The sequence below is a fragment of the Chiloscyllium plagiosum genome, unplaced genomic scaffold (assembly GCF_037043375.1).
Source record: "Chiloscyllium plagiosum isolate Xiang-an unplaced genomic scaffold, Cpla_swu_hap1 HiC_scaffold_22, whole genome shotgun sequence".
NCBI classification, from domain to species: domain Eukaryota; kingdom Metazoa; phylum Chordata; class Chondrichthyes; order Orectolobiformes; family Hemiscylliidae; genus Chiloscyllium; species Chiloscyllium plagiosum.
In genome coordinates, this window is record NW_028270160.1 from 40,802,498 (window position 1) to 40,816,537 (window position 14,040).

At 38.0% G+C, this 14,040-nt stretch overlaps 1 protein-coding gene across 4 annotated transcripts in view; it reads left to right on the plus strand.

Annotated features, from left to right (window-relative positions):
• Window positions 1-13,506, plus strand: part of pwwp2b (PWWP domain containing 2B) — a 43,672-nt gene extending 30,166 nt beyond the window's left edge. For 3 of the 4 annotated variants that reach the window (XR_006314915.2, XM_043712556.2, XM_043712558.2), the window contains one exon: window positions 10,231-13,506. The gene's annotated coding sequence lies outside the window, so the exon portion shown is untranslated. The remainder of the gene's footprint in view (window positions 1-10,230) is intronic. The other variant, XM_043712557.2, reaches the window with a different exon arrangement.
• Window positions 13,507-14,040: the final 534 nt, after the last annotated feature.

Below are 14,040 nucleotides of genomic sequence, written 5' to 3' on the forward strand. Positions count from 1 at the left end.
TATGTTTTGAGATCTGTTATGTTAGTTCAAAGTTCAGTTCAACCAAGTCACATACTACCCAGAAACTTCACCCTGACCTGGGCTTTTCCTGACAATTTCAGTCGTCTTATTGTGTCTTAATTCCAGATTTTTATTGAGTGGCTATTGAGTAGATGTGAACATAGGAGATATGGTTAGTAAGTTTGTAGATAACACCAAAATTGGAGGTGTAGCAGACAGCGAAGAAGTTACCTCAGAGTACAGGGGAATTTTGATCAGATGGGCCCAGGGACCGAGGAGTGGCAGATAGAGTTTAATTTGGATAAATGTGAGGTGCTGCATTTTGGAAAGGCAAATCAGCCTCGGACTTAGACACTTAATGGTAAAGTCCTGGGGAGAGTTGCTGAACAAGGCGAACAGGTTCAAAGTGGAGTCACAGTTAAACAAGATAGTGAAGAAGACATTTGCAGTGCATTGAGTATAGGTCATTGGTTAAGTCCAGTGCAAAGCTGTCTACTTGATTGGCATTCCTTCCACCAACCTAAGCACCAATGTATAGTGGTTGAGTGTATACCATTTCCAAGATGTGTTGCAGCAACTCATCAAACCTCCTCAATCATACCTTCCAAATCTGTGACTGCTACTACTTCAGTAATAAGCAACAGGACATTACTTAAAAGGTTTTTGAGTTGAAGGATCAACCAAAAGGCTCAAATGGCTGAATGCTCTACTCATAGTTTTTATGCTTCTATATGTTTCTCTTTAGTCTCTGAAGTCTAGATATATGTATAGCAATGTTTTTTCATAGCTATATGCTTTCTTCGTAAAATATCTAGTTCCTCATTCCAGGATCTATCAGTTATGAATGTATCAGTATTTGAATGCACATTAAATCTCTAGAAAATTGTGATAATGACTTCAAGGAGTATGATTTGTGTTTTAAGAATGTCCAGTAATCTGGAATGTTCAGGCAGACTTGAACTAGTTAATAATTAGAATCTAATTTGTCTTCTATAGCCTTCCCTACCACAACTAACCTTCATAGTTAAATCTCACACTTCTTTTTACGCTCCTCCAGTTGTGGCATGTTGTTGTGCATCCTGATTTTCTTTGCTTCATTATTGCTCATGTGTCTTGACCAAGTCTGGAGTTCCTTTCCCAAACCTCTGTGACCCTCTTTTTGGCTCTTCCTCCATCCCTCCCCTTGTCCACCAAGCTTTTTTAGACCTTTTTATCCTGAAATCTCCTTATATAGTGCAGTATCCGGTTCTGTTTGATTTCAGAAGGTATCTAGGGGTGTTTTTATCATTTTTTTTTCTCTTTCTAGGAAGCTTCATATTGGGGAGGTAAGAGAAGTTGCTTGAGAATGATGGGAACATCTGTTGGGACCTGGGAGAAGGTCACTGCAATGCTGAAGTAATCCATCTAAACAGCACTTTTGTCATGATAATATAGGGCCAAAAGCAGGTCATACAGTCTCTCTGACCTACTAAGCCATTCAACAAGATCATGACTGATCTGTCCCAAGCCTCCTTTCTTTCATGTCAGTTCAAACATGACTGCCACCTCCCTGATATTTCAAAAATCTATCTGCATTCTCTAACTGCTATCAGTGGTCTGGTCTGCACATCTCTCTTGGGTAGAGAATTGCAGACATTCATTACTGAGTAAAGCAATTCCTTTGCATCTCAGTTTTAAATGAGAATAGAATAGCCATTTATTGTCACATTTACCATTTTGTAAAGAAAAATACAGTGAAAAGTGTTTGTTGCTAAACCATGGCACCCATGTTAATAACAGAGGGATAGATTTTTAAAAGAAATTAAGACAAAGTCCATCTTAGTTCACTTGCTGGCTCCTGGATTGCTGCAAGTTAGTACTGGTGCACCATGCCGCTGGAATACTGGGCCGGAAGACTCCACAGAAGCTGCCCCAAGGGCCATTCTCATTGATTGCAGGAATGAAGATGTTGCAAAGGCCACCCAAACGATTCTCGGGCCACCGAATGACGGACTGAAGCCATCTCCTATGCTGAAGCCTGTGCTAATGTAGCAGCTGACATCTGGTCCCTGTGCTTGCCAGCTGCCGCCTCAATGTCAATTCCAGAGTCCTGCTCTGTGCTCCCCAGCCACCTCTGTCATCCATTAGGGTCCAGTTTCCCAGGCTCATCAGCTGCTGCCATGCACCGGACCCTGAAGAGGATGCCTTCATATCATCATCCATCGATACAACGCAAATTACAGTGTAATAGAAGAATATAATTAATAGGCATTGTCCTAGCAGCAATTTGTGCAAAGAATTTCATAAGGAAAAGAATCTGATCATACTGTGTTTAAGGAGTCTGATGGTTTGGGGGAAGAAACTGTTGGCACAGTCTGTCCATGAGACACCGAATGCTCTCGTATCTTCTGTCAGATGGTAGGAGGGAGAAGAGTTTGAGTGAGGGGTCACTGGGGTCTTCCACAGTGCTCTTAGTCTTTTGGATGCAGCATGTGGGACCTACCCACAACTTCTTTCCTTTGCTATTCCTTATTTTGATCCAAATTGAGTGCATCATGATGTGCATTGCACCAACATTATTAGAGTTGATATTAGCCTTTATTAATAAAGTTAAATCCCATCCCACTCCAGCGTTTGCTTTTTTGGCGATTCTTCTGAAATGTTGAATATTGAATTTCCAGTCTTGGTCATTCTGTAACTGTGTCTCCAATGTCTAGTCATATTCATTATTTTTTTCTTTGTCAACTCATCTGTTGTTGCAATTACTGAATGCATTCAGATAAGAGCCTCAAGCTTTTACTTTTTATTTTGTTTTCTGGTTCTGTAATTTCTATTGCACTTCAAATGGTGTGCAATAACATCTCTGAACAGGTTAATTTTAAAAAACTGCGAAATTTCGTGCAAGTTTAATCAATCCAAACGCTGCTAAGTCATTTCTGCTATACTATAAGGTTTGACTTTAGTGAACTGATATTTGGGCTTTCAACTGCAGATTTGTATTTCCAAGAGTGTGTGGACACTGTGCCACCCAGCATTGGTGTTAGCAAAAATACAGTCAATTTGGTGTACACCAGCAAACATGTCAGCCTGCACGTGGCAAACACACTGGCATACACGCACAGCAAACCAAGAATTCAAAACACCTTGCCTTTTAATTTGCTATCTGAAGACTTATTAAAATGACTAGATTAAGACGGGTGCTAAAATGAAGCGAGTTTTGAAAAGGGAAATGATTTTTCTAATTTTTTTGATCACTTAATTGCAGAACCTCAAGTCGTTCTGTAAAAGGAGCTTTTCAGGCAGGTGTGGCAGTGACTATGAAGTTAATGTGTTGCTAACAACCCAATTCTACATTGACAAAGTAATGTTCTTTCTAAGATTGCTTACAAGTGAAATATTTAGTCCATTCTATTTTTCTCCATGATTTCTGCCTGGAAGGTTCTGGGAGAAGGATGGGAATTGTCAAAAGTACGCTCGCTGGAGAAGTATTAAATAACTCTCTACATTCTGCATTTCTATAATTCTCCACATGTGCAGATGCCATAAGTTGCTGTCAGTTTCATTGGAGTAATGATAAGTGCTGACAGTTTGACTTGCTACCAACATATGATCTGGGACATTTTGCCTGTGTAATAGCTGTTATTCCAGCAACAATATCATTCCACCCAATATTTTGCCCTCCATTTGAAACCAAGGGAAGGATGTTTTTTTTATTTAAAAAGAGATATTTAAACAGAACCCACACTTACACTTGATTGCATTTATTTATCTAATATTACCAAACTTAAGATTTTAATGTCACTATAATTAGTTATCCTTGCACTTACTTTCATTTTGCAAAACTTGGCAAAACAGCCTCTAGTAACAATGTTTTGTGTTTCTCCTTGATTTGCTTTCATTATGGCAGAATGATGTATTTCAGGGTCACAAGCATATTGAATCAATTTAGTAAAATCAATTGTTTCTTTGCCATCATTATTTGTACTGCATTGTTCAAAAATTACGGGTTTTGACAAGGCGAGGAATGGTAACAAGAGAATGCAGAGTGAAGATAGTTGGTTAAAGAATTTTAGCAGAGGGTGATAGGGTACCTTCATTGTACTGGGTTGATGTCCATCTTGAGTTCCTGGTGATATTCTTTTCATTTGATTCTGTGTACTGAACAGTTTGGGTTTAGAATTCACTGCTTCAAGGGGAGTGCAGGCAAACAACTTCTGAAAGAGAATTAGATAAAAAAAGTTAAGAAAAATTGCAAAACTATGTGAAAATATCAGGACCGTGGGATTACTTGTCTAGTTTGTTCAAAGAGCAGGCACAATATGCTGGATACTCATCTCCTACCCTTTTGATTCTAGGATTTGATTGCTGTTTGTTTGTCAAGTTTAACCACGAGTTGTCTTGTGCTTGTTTTCTGATTAATTCACTGCAGCACGAGGAATGTTGGGCAGTGCATCTGTATTTGGGCTAAAGTTTTCAAATGCTGATTCACTTTTTTTTTAAAGTTTGTTTCTGGATTTTTATGTATACAAACTCACTTTTTAAAAAACCCACTATCACTGCCCAAGTTCCTCATGGCAAAATGTGCCAGCGCAGACTCGGGGGACCGAAGGGCCTGTGCAGTATTGTTCTTCTTTGTACTGTGCCAGGCCCAACCAGTTTTCACTGCTTCATCTGTGCTCTTTTATTTCCTCCAATAGACCAGAGTGGAGGTTTTCATTGCTGAGTGTGCAACATTCAGCACTATTCACCACTACTCAGACATTGAAGAATATTGAGTCCACAAGCGTGATCTGAATGGTACCTAGCACTTGCCAGTTATAGAACCAGATGTTGTACTGATCTGCAAGTGCCAGGCAATGACCATCTCTAGGAAGCGAATATTAACCGTCTGCTCTTGACATTCTTTGGCATTACCATCTTTAGATGTACCATCACAAATACTCCAAGTTACTATTGACCAGAAACTAAACTGGATCATCGATATATATATACAGTACCTTCAGCATCAGGTCAGAGGCTGGGAATTCTGGGATACGAGTGCCCAGTAGGCTACTTTTGATAAGAGAACTGGTGCAGGATCAACCAACAGCTGTCTCCTCACTGCCTGTCCACCATCCACAAAGCCCAAGTCAGGAATATGGTGGGATACTCTCTATTTGCCTGGATGAATGCAGCTCTAACATCACTTGAAGCCTGACACCATCTAGGATAAACCAGTTTGCTTCATTGCCATCATATCCAACACCTTCAACATTCATTCCCATCACTACTGCCCAACAGGGGTGTTGTGTAGCATCTAAAAGTGCACTATAGCAACTCACCAAGGGTCCTTGGGCAGCACCTTAAAACCTGCACCTAGAAGGACATGCAACAAATGTATGGGAATACCATCACTGCTAATTTCCTTTAAACCACGCACTACTTAGAATTATATTGCTGCTCCTCTTTGTGGTCAAAATCTTGCAGATCTAACTGCACTGTGAGTATCAATCCTCCACAAGCAGCAGTGTTTAAAGATAGCTCATCACTACCACCATGGGATCAAACAGAAATGAGCAATAAATGCTGTTTATAGCCAGAGATGCTGACATCACATTAACATTTATTACAAACAAAACTTCCAAGGCCAGCATTTATTGCCCAGAGGGCAGTTGAGAGCCGACAGCATTATTATGGGTCTGGACTCACATGAGTAAGGTTGGCAGCTTCCATCCCTAAAGGATGTGAAATGTTATGAAATGTCCTCTCTCCCTCCCTTTCTCTTTCTACCTCCTCCCCTACGATTTTACAAACTATAAGTTTGGGCGGCACAGTGGTTAGCACTGCTGCCTCACAGCGCCAGAGACCCGGGTTCAGTTCCCGCCTCAGGCGACTGACTGTGTGGAGTTTGCACCTTCTCCCCGTGTCTGCGTGGGTTTCCTCCGGGTGCTCCGGTTTCCTCCCGCAGTCCAAAGATGTGCAGGTCAGGTGAGTTGGCCATGGTAAATTGTCCGTAGTGTTAGGTAAGGGGTAAATGTAGGGGTATGGGTGGGTTGCGCTTCGGCGGGGCGGTGTGGACTTGTTGGGCCGAAGGGCCTGTTTCCACACTGTAAGTAATCTAATAAGTATTATTAACAGGCATGTTTTCAGGCAGAAACAACTTTTTAAATTTACCAATATCTTTGAAACCAAAATTCTAGGATATTGTTATCTACCTGTCATCTTGAGAATTTAAAAATGAGACTAGCATTTTTACAATTGCATGTGAATATTTATTATAATGTTCAGTTCTACATTACATTGTATTCTCTGCCACGTACCCATTGTTATCTAATATTTAACAGCAATCACTTGTCCAGATAGTTACTATTTTGAGCAAAGTAAATATTCAGTGTTGTATTCCCTTCATGAGCTGTAGCTGTGGAGCGAGTCAGTGATAGTTATAACATGACTATCTGCTTGAAATTTATACAATGTTTAAATCCACCTTAAAAATTCTTTTAGATAATTAAAAAATGTAAAGTGGTGATTTAAAGAAAGCTGTACTCGCAATCGAGTATAATTTCTTTTGAGTAGTTTTGTCTCCACCTTCAAAGGAAAGTTGGTGGTAAACTTGACCCTCCTAACTTAGCTAATCTGTCCATGTTTGTGTGCTGCCTTTTAAGAGTTGTACTCTGTATGTCCACAAAAAACGAGGTCTTGTCACTTTTTTTTTCTTTATGCTGTCTCTTTATGAATACTTGACATTCAACTAGCCCTTCCATTCGATCTCTGTCACAGGTATGTGACTAGCCTTCAGCCACATCTCTTCAAGTTTCTTAGCATTTCTGTATTGTTTTCCTTTTTAACTTGGCATTGTATCTATCCGATTTCTATCCTCCTCCATTACTGAACTCCTACCATAGAAACAGGAGTAGGCCATTTGACCCCTTGGGAATACTCTGTCATTCACTATAATAATGGCTGATCTTTGAGTTCAATTACCTCATCCCGCCCTTGCCGAATATCCCTTGATCCTTTTACCAATGACCTATATCAAACGCTTTGGCCTGAAACACCTTTTTTTTCTCTGATAGTGAATTTTACAGGCTTACCATTCTGGATGAAGAAATTTCAACGTAACAGTCCTCAAAGGTTTACCTCACATCCTTAAACTATGACCCCAGGTCTTCTCTCCCCCAACATCCAGAACATCCTGCATTAACCTTTCAAACTCTGTAAAAATTCTTTAGGTTTCTGACATCTTCCCTCATTCTTCTAAATTTCAATGAATACAATCCTAACTGACTCAGTCTGTCCTAATACGTCGGTTATGCCATCCCAGGAATCAATTTGGTGCATCTTTGCTGCACTCCCTATGTGACATGAACATCCTTTGTCAGATAAGACCAAGACTGCACACAATATTCCAGGTGTGGCCTCACCAATATCCTGTACAATTGCATCAAGAAATCCTTTTTCATGTCCTTGAATCTTCTCGCAACAAAGGCCAAAATGCAATTGGTCGCCTTCTCTATGTACTGCACTTGCCTGCTTGCTTTCAGCGACTGGTGCACAAGGGCATCTATGTCTTTTTGAACATGCCCCTCTCTCAATTTACAGCCATTTAAATAATAATCCACATTCCTATTTTTGCTACCAAAGTGGATTACCTCATGTTTATCTGCATAATGCTGCCATGCATTTGCTCACTCGCTCAGCCTTCCCAAATCACATTGCTACCTCTCTGTATCCTCCTCACAGCCTTCTATGGTTTTGTCTCCTTTTTTAAATCGTAGTGTTATGTTAGCTATCCTCCAATCTATAGGAATTGTTCCAGAGTCTAAAGGATGTTGGAAGATGACCACCAATGCATTTGTTATTTTTTTGGGGCACTTCCTTTAAGTAATCTGGGATGTAGATTGTCAAGCCCTGGGGATTTATCAGCCTTCAATCCTTTTCTACTCCATGTTAAATCTTTTTATTGATGCTAGTAAATGCGCTAAGCATTTCAAGCACATTCTGTTTTTATTTCACATTATATGCGAAGGTTCTTTTACTATTTGTACTTGAGAGAATGCCTTCTTTTGTACAGAATGAAAAGTTTTAACAGCATTGTGTATTTGGCCTTGTACAGTTTGAAGATGGTGCCCTTTCCCTAACTTTGTTTAAAAACATTTCTATAATTGGTGTTAATGTGCTGCTGTTACCATTCTTAAGAACCTGCAAGTAAGTCTACTGCAGGTTTCCCCATCATTGTTACTGAAGCATGGATTTCCAGATAGTTCTTTGAACTTGTTTTGTACTTTGAAGCAAGGAAATGGATAAACTGCTATTAAGCTTTCTGTTAACTAGTAGAGTTACTCTGCTGTAACCTTCCAGTCAAAGAAGTTTCTCAGTGCATAATACGTTGTATGTGGATTAATTGACATTTTCCATAGTGAGTTCAGTTAGATCTAAATGTTCAGTCGGCATTGACTACAATATTTAGTGTGTTGATGAGCCAACATTTTTTAAAATGACATCCACTTTTAGTTTTAGAATTTAATTTTGAAGGTTATTTTCCTGGGTATTCTATGTATCCTTTTCATTTGGAGCCCTATATTTAATTTTCACTCCTGACTGTTTACAGAGGGCTTTAAGTAAATTATTCATTTGATGGTGATTCAGACAGACACTTACTGTCTAGCCAGGTTGAATGGTCTGTTTTCCAAAGGGATTTATGTGCATTTTGCCATAGAAACTTAATGTGGTTAAACTAAAATATTTTGCCTCATTGACGATGTCTCAGTCACAGTAAAATTTTACTCCTACACTTTCCTTCAAACTATGGTGTGATAAATTGTGAATGTTTACTGATGAGTTGCTAATTATCTTCACACTTGTTTTGAAGTTTTTTTTTGCAAATGTAACTGAACACAGGTCTTTCCAATTGTTGATAAATGCAAGGGTTTAGAAGCGACACCGATTGAAAGACATTAATAAGCTTTAAGTCGGTAACTAGAATGACCGACTGCAACACATGTTTGTGCTGTGTTTTATATAGCAAATATATAATTAAAGATTTCTTCTGCATATTTCTTCTGATTTACTTCTTTCAATGTCTAGGTACCTTTTGTGATCAAATGATCTATTGTTGTAACCTCAAGACCCCTTTCACTAACAGTCTCTGAGCTTTTCTTGTCATGACTGACTCCTTTTGACTTTAATCTGTTTTGAAGCAGATATGTCACAAATTGGCCCATGGTCTGAAAGACCTAAATCCTTTTGATCAGTTTGCTTAGTTCCTAATTTTGTTCTTTCTGTTTGATATCTATCTGCGAACTTCACTTACTATACATTAAAATTTAAAAAAAATTTAACTCATGATATCCTTTTTTGATAATCCCATGCATTTTGGAGGCCCTTTTTTTTTGTTATGGCAGTTTGTTTCCAGGACCAAGTTTCATTTTACCTATTTTTGGTGTAAAAGTTTCTCCTCCACCTAATGGGACAATACTCGTCTATTGTTTTTGTGCAGTTTCCCTAACATTTTGAAAAATCTTAATTTGGCACGAAAATCCTCTACGGTATCTCTTCCTCTCCATTAAACTTGCCCAAAAGAGTCGTGGGTGACACATTTGAAACTTCCCTGAAGCAGGCACTTGATCCTTTTTTGAATGAGACGTTAACCCCAAAGAACTTTTCTTGGGTGGAGGCTTGGACCCAAGACACTTTTTGAAGAAATTAAGATCTCTTGGATCCTCAGTCCTCAGACATTTTGGGTGATTATTTTTGCAAATTCATTGGCATTTAGCAGCATATCATTATCACGGTGCACTAGATGCAAGGCTTGCAAAATGCTAATGTTACCTCTTCTCCAGCATTCACTGGACCGGTACCCAATGAACAAGTAATGCTGAACAATAACTTATTGTTAATTATAAAATAATTTAAAGCAGTTCAGTAGTATAGTAAATCGTGAAGTTGTAACAAATTTACCATGGGGAAAAGTTACTTAAAATGAACTGTTACTAAGAAGAGCCCATTGGCTAACTGGAAATTCCATGGTGCTTTTTAGTTTTTTTTAAGTAAAAGCATAGATTTGCAGAGCAACTTTAAATCCAGCATAGGATATAATGCATTGCTGTTGCAGAAGAACTTACTGTGCACATTTGTGTAGTATGACTTATTGTTTATTATGAAAAGGTAATGTGCAATACTGGAAATGTTTGATCAGTGCCAATACTTGTTGTTACAGCTTTCTTGAATCAGCCATTGATGCAGTAACTTTCCTTTCTTTTTTTCTTGAAGATAGCTGAAGATCAGGGGAAAGATGAGTGGATATCCTTCCCATGTTTTAACTGTCTCTGAGCTTCAACTAATATTCCATTTTGTATGGCAATTACATGGCTGTTGGATCCTGGTGAATTCTACCAAGTTATCTTGAAGGACTGAGCTTGAGCTGTGACAAGCAAGAGAAAGGATCAAGCAGAAGGAAGTCTGACTTTTCTTTTGGACTGTTAATGGCTATGATGTAGCCCATATTCTTATGGGTGGACAGTGAATGTTATAATTTGGAATGTAACTATTTAAGTCACTGTTTTCATTGTCTAAGATTGGTTTCAATTGAATAAATTACTGCAAAAAAATTCCAGGGTGAATAATCGACAAAGACTAGAGCCTTTTTTATTTTGATTCAAATGATTTTTTAAAATTATATAGTGCAGTAGTTTTAATGCAGTGAACATAACATGTCTTTAAATACTGCAGATGACTATTTGTCTCAATGGTTACGAGATATTTTGGGTGTTTTTTTTTTGTAACTTCATTGGCATTTAGCAGCATATCATTATCAGTGCACTAGATGCAAGGCTTGCAAAATGCTAATGTTACCTCTTCTCCAGCATTCACTGGAACTGTACCCAATGAACAAGTAATGCTGAACAATAACTTATTGTTAATTATAAAATAATTTAAAGCAGTTCAATGGTATAGTAAATCGAAGTTGTAATACAAATTTACCATAGGGAAAAGTTACTTAAAATGAACCGTTACTAAGAAGAACCCATAGACTAACATGTTGGCCCTTCCATTTGCTCTCAAGCAATATCATGGATAGCATTAACCTGTATCTTTAATCATGTCATCTTTCAGTGTATCAATTCAAACTAACTTTAGTGGCTTTCTTTAAGGTATTTTGAACACTGATGCTGAAGTAATTGAGCAAGCCATGATATTAAGTTTAAATGTGCTATTAACAGCATTGGACATTGCATAACAGGTTGTGTTAGAAGATGCAAATGTAATCCAGGCCACTGTAGATCAGTAGAGCTGTTCTATTGTTTGTTCCACCATTGCATTTTCACTTCCAGTCCTATTATGTGCAGGAAGTTTACCAAAAACTGAAGTGCTTCCATAGAAATAAGCCAAAATTAATTTAACGGGGAGGAAAATGCAGTTCAAAGAAAATCAGGCCATGTGAAGATTGTTTGCATAATATCTGACTTGGTGAAAGGATTAACAATTTTGAGGAATGCATTGCTTTTATCTTTTGAAGGGTGTCTCCAATACGTTATGAACCTTTACAGTGAAATTCACTATGATTGAGCCAAGTTTCTTTAAAGAAGCAGTGATTTATTCCATCATTACTGAAAAGACAATACCTGCAAGAATACTGGTGTCTTTACCTTGTCTATGCTGCAAAACAGCTCTTTAGAGCACTTAAACACTATCAGTTGGTAAGTGTACCTTTGGATCCACATAAATCCAGCACTATACTTTTTCAGTTTTTGGTCAAGTGTGGTGTTTGCAACTATATAATTGAAATTGGCAGCCTGACAGGTAGGAGTGAAAATTTGATCCTTTTGCAAAATGCTTGTGTGCTAACATCAAACAAATTAGGTTCAGACTAGAACATGTACAGAAGGATGTTTGCAGTTCTGGAGGTTGCTGAATCCTTGTGGAATTGCATTGAAGCATGAGCTGATACCTTCAGAAGGGCAAAGGTGAATCCAAGAAATGGAGTGGAAATGTTTTCCAAAACAATTATTTTGTATGCATGCATGGAGTTAATGGATCAGTTGTTCTCTACTGTTATTTTGTTGGAGCAGCGCATCATGTTGCATGTAGGTGCATTCCAGACAAAATGTCCACCTGTATTCATTATGAGCATTTAGAAGAACTGAGCAGACAACTTTGAAAAGTATGGAATAATTCAATTTTTTTTTGTTAATTTCAGGTATATATATCTAGGGAACCAGAGACTTGTCCAAAGATGCTACCAGCATTTCCCCATGTAAGCCAATTCTTGTCTCAAAATTCTGTTTTGGGGTGTTCAAAGAAACCTGAATGAGAGCAGATATATTAGATTTGCAGATCTTCAGTGTAACGGACTTTTTTTCTGTACAGTTTGTCAACCTGTTCCTGCAAAAACTTGTTTCATCTTTTTTTCATCTTAATTGTTTCCAGTACCTTCTGAGAAGGAATGTTTAACAAACTCTTATTGTAGTACAGTTGCAAAAGAACTGCGTTTATCTTATTTATAACCCCAGTTTCAAAAATCACATGCTTGTTCGTACTTCTGGTGAAATCACTTTTTAGCGTGCAAAGTGGTTTTAGCAGTAAAAACATGGCTGCTGCTTCCTTTACTGGAATAATTCTTCCTTGTGCTAATAGTGAAGCCTTAAGAGCTTATATTTGGGTGGGGCGTGGGGAAGAGAGATAAAAAATTAAATCCTGCATGTACAATAGCTTTCATCCATCAGTTTACCAAATTGTTTACAAGAGTTGATGCAGATGATAGGTGCCTTCCTACTTATACAGGGACAACTTCAACCAGTGGCTGCTGCCAACTATAATCATTTTTAGTGACGACTCTGCTTTATGGTGGTGTGGAGACAGAAGATTGGACTCCTGTGTACACTTGTGAAGCCATAAGACCCATTGTTATGTTGAACAACACATTTTAGATTTAAAAAACCAATCTGCTGTCATTTGATTAATTTCATTTTCTTAGGAAAATTGAATGCTGAGGTAAAGCTCTGCCTTGCTTATTGACAGTTTTGTTTGCCTAAACACTGGAGAGTTCCACTGTGTTAGAATCTACTCTGATAACAAGATGGTAAAAGGCTGCTGCAGGCAATTGACTTGTGTGTATGGCTCTCAATGGTTATAGATAGCAGAGCAAACCAACTGGATTTAGGTAAAATGCAGAATTAAAAGACTCCTTGGAGTCACTTACAAGCTGTGGCATGTGAGGGACAGCATAGAACCTCAACTTCAATGACCCTGCACTGAAAATGTCAGCCTCAATTGGATTTGATTTCCTGGGTTGTAAACTGCAGTGAATGATAATAGATTATATACTCTACAGGAGATTTTTTTAAAGTGATTGTAGCAATGAATTTTAAAATGTGCTCTGCTGTACTTGTAAACGCTAGTGAATTGTATTCAGTCTTTGTATGACTTGCTTTACAACAGATTGACATTGTGTATTTACTAGTGCACTTCCACCGTACAAACTGCTGATGTATTGGGAGTAGCAACAAGATAAAAAGTTAATCAGCAATAAAGTCTATTGAAACTCTTTGCATTTCATTCATTTTCTTTAGAACATTGGCCGTGCATGTGGATTGTTATAGCCCTAACAAAATAGTTAGAATGTTTGAAATAGCTTATCCATTTATGTATAAAGACTTCCTATTTTATGCTATTTGAGATTTTAATGGGAGGGGAAGGTGAGGAGAAGGAAACCAGAGGTTACCTAACAAAACACTTTGATTTGATGATACAACATTACACTTTGATGAAGCAAAATAAAATTAACTATCATGATTTTTCCAGTTCTGTGCTGTGCATAAAGTATTTTAACCAGTGGAACATAATGGCAGTGTTTAGTATACAAGCTGTCTTTGTTGTATGCTCAAGAAGATGAGACTTTCTGGTACTCTTTTTCTCAAAGGTCATATTTTGTTTCTTAAATGTTCCCTTTGTGTTTACTGTAAAACCGATCTCAGAAAAGTAACTATGATGGTTCCTCACTGTTTTGATTTTCACATGTTACTGGGATTTTTGTCTTCTCCAGTAAAGACAGACATTTTACATTCCTTGTTTTTTATTATC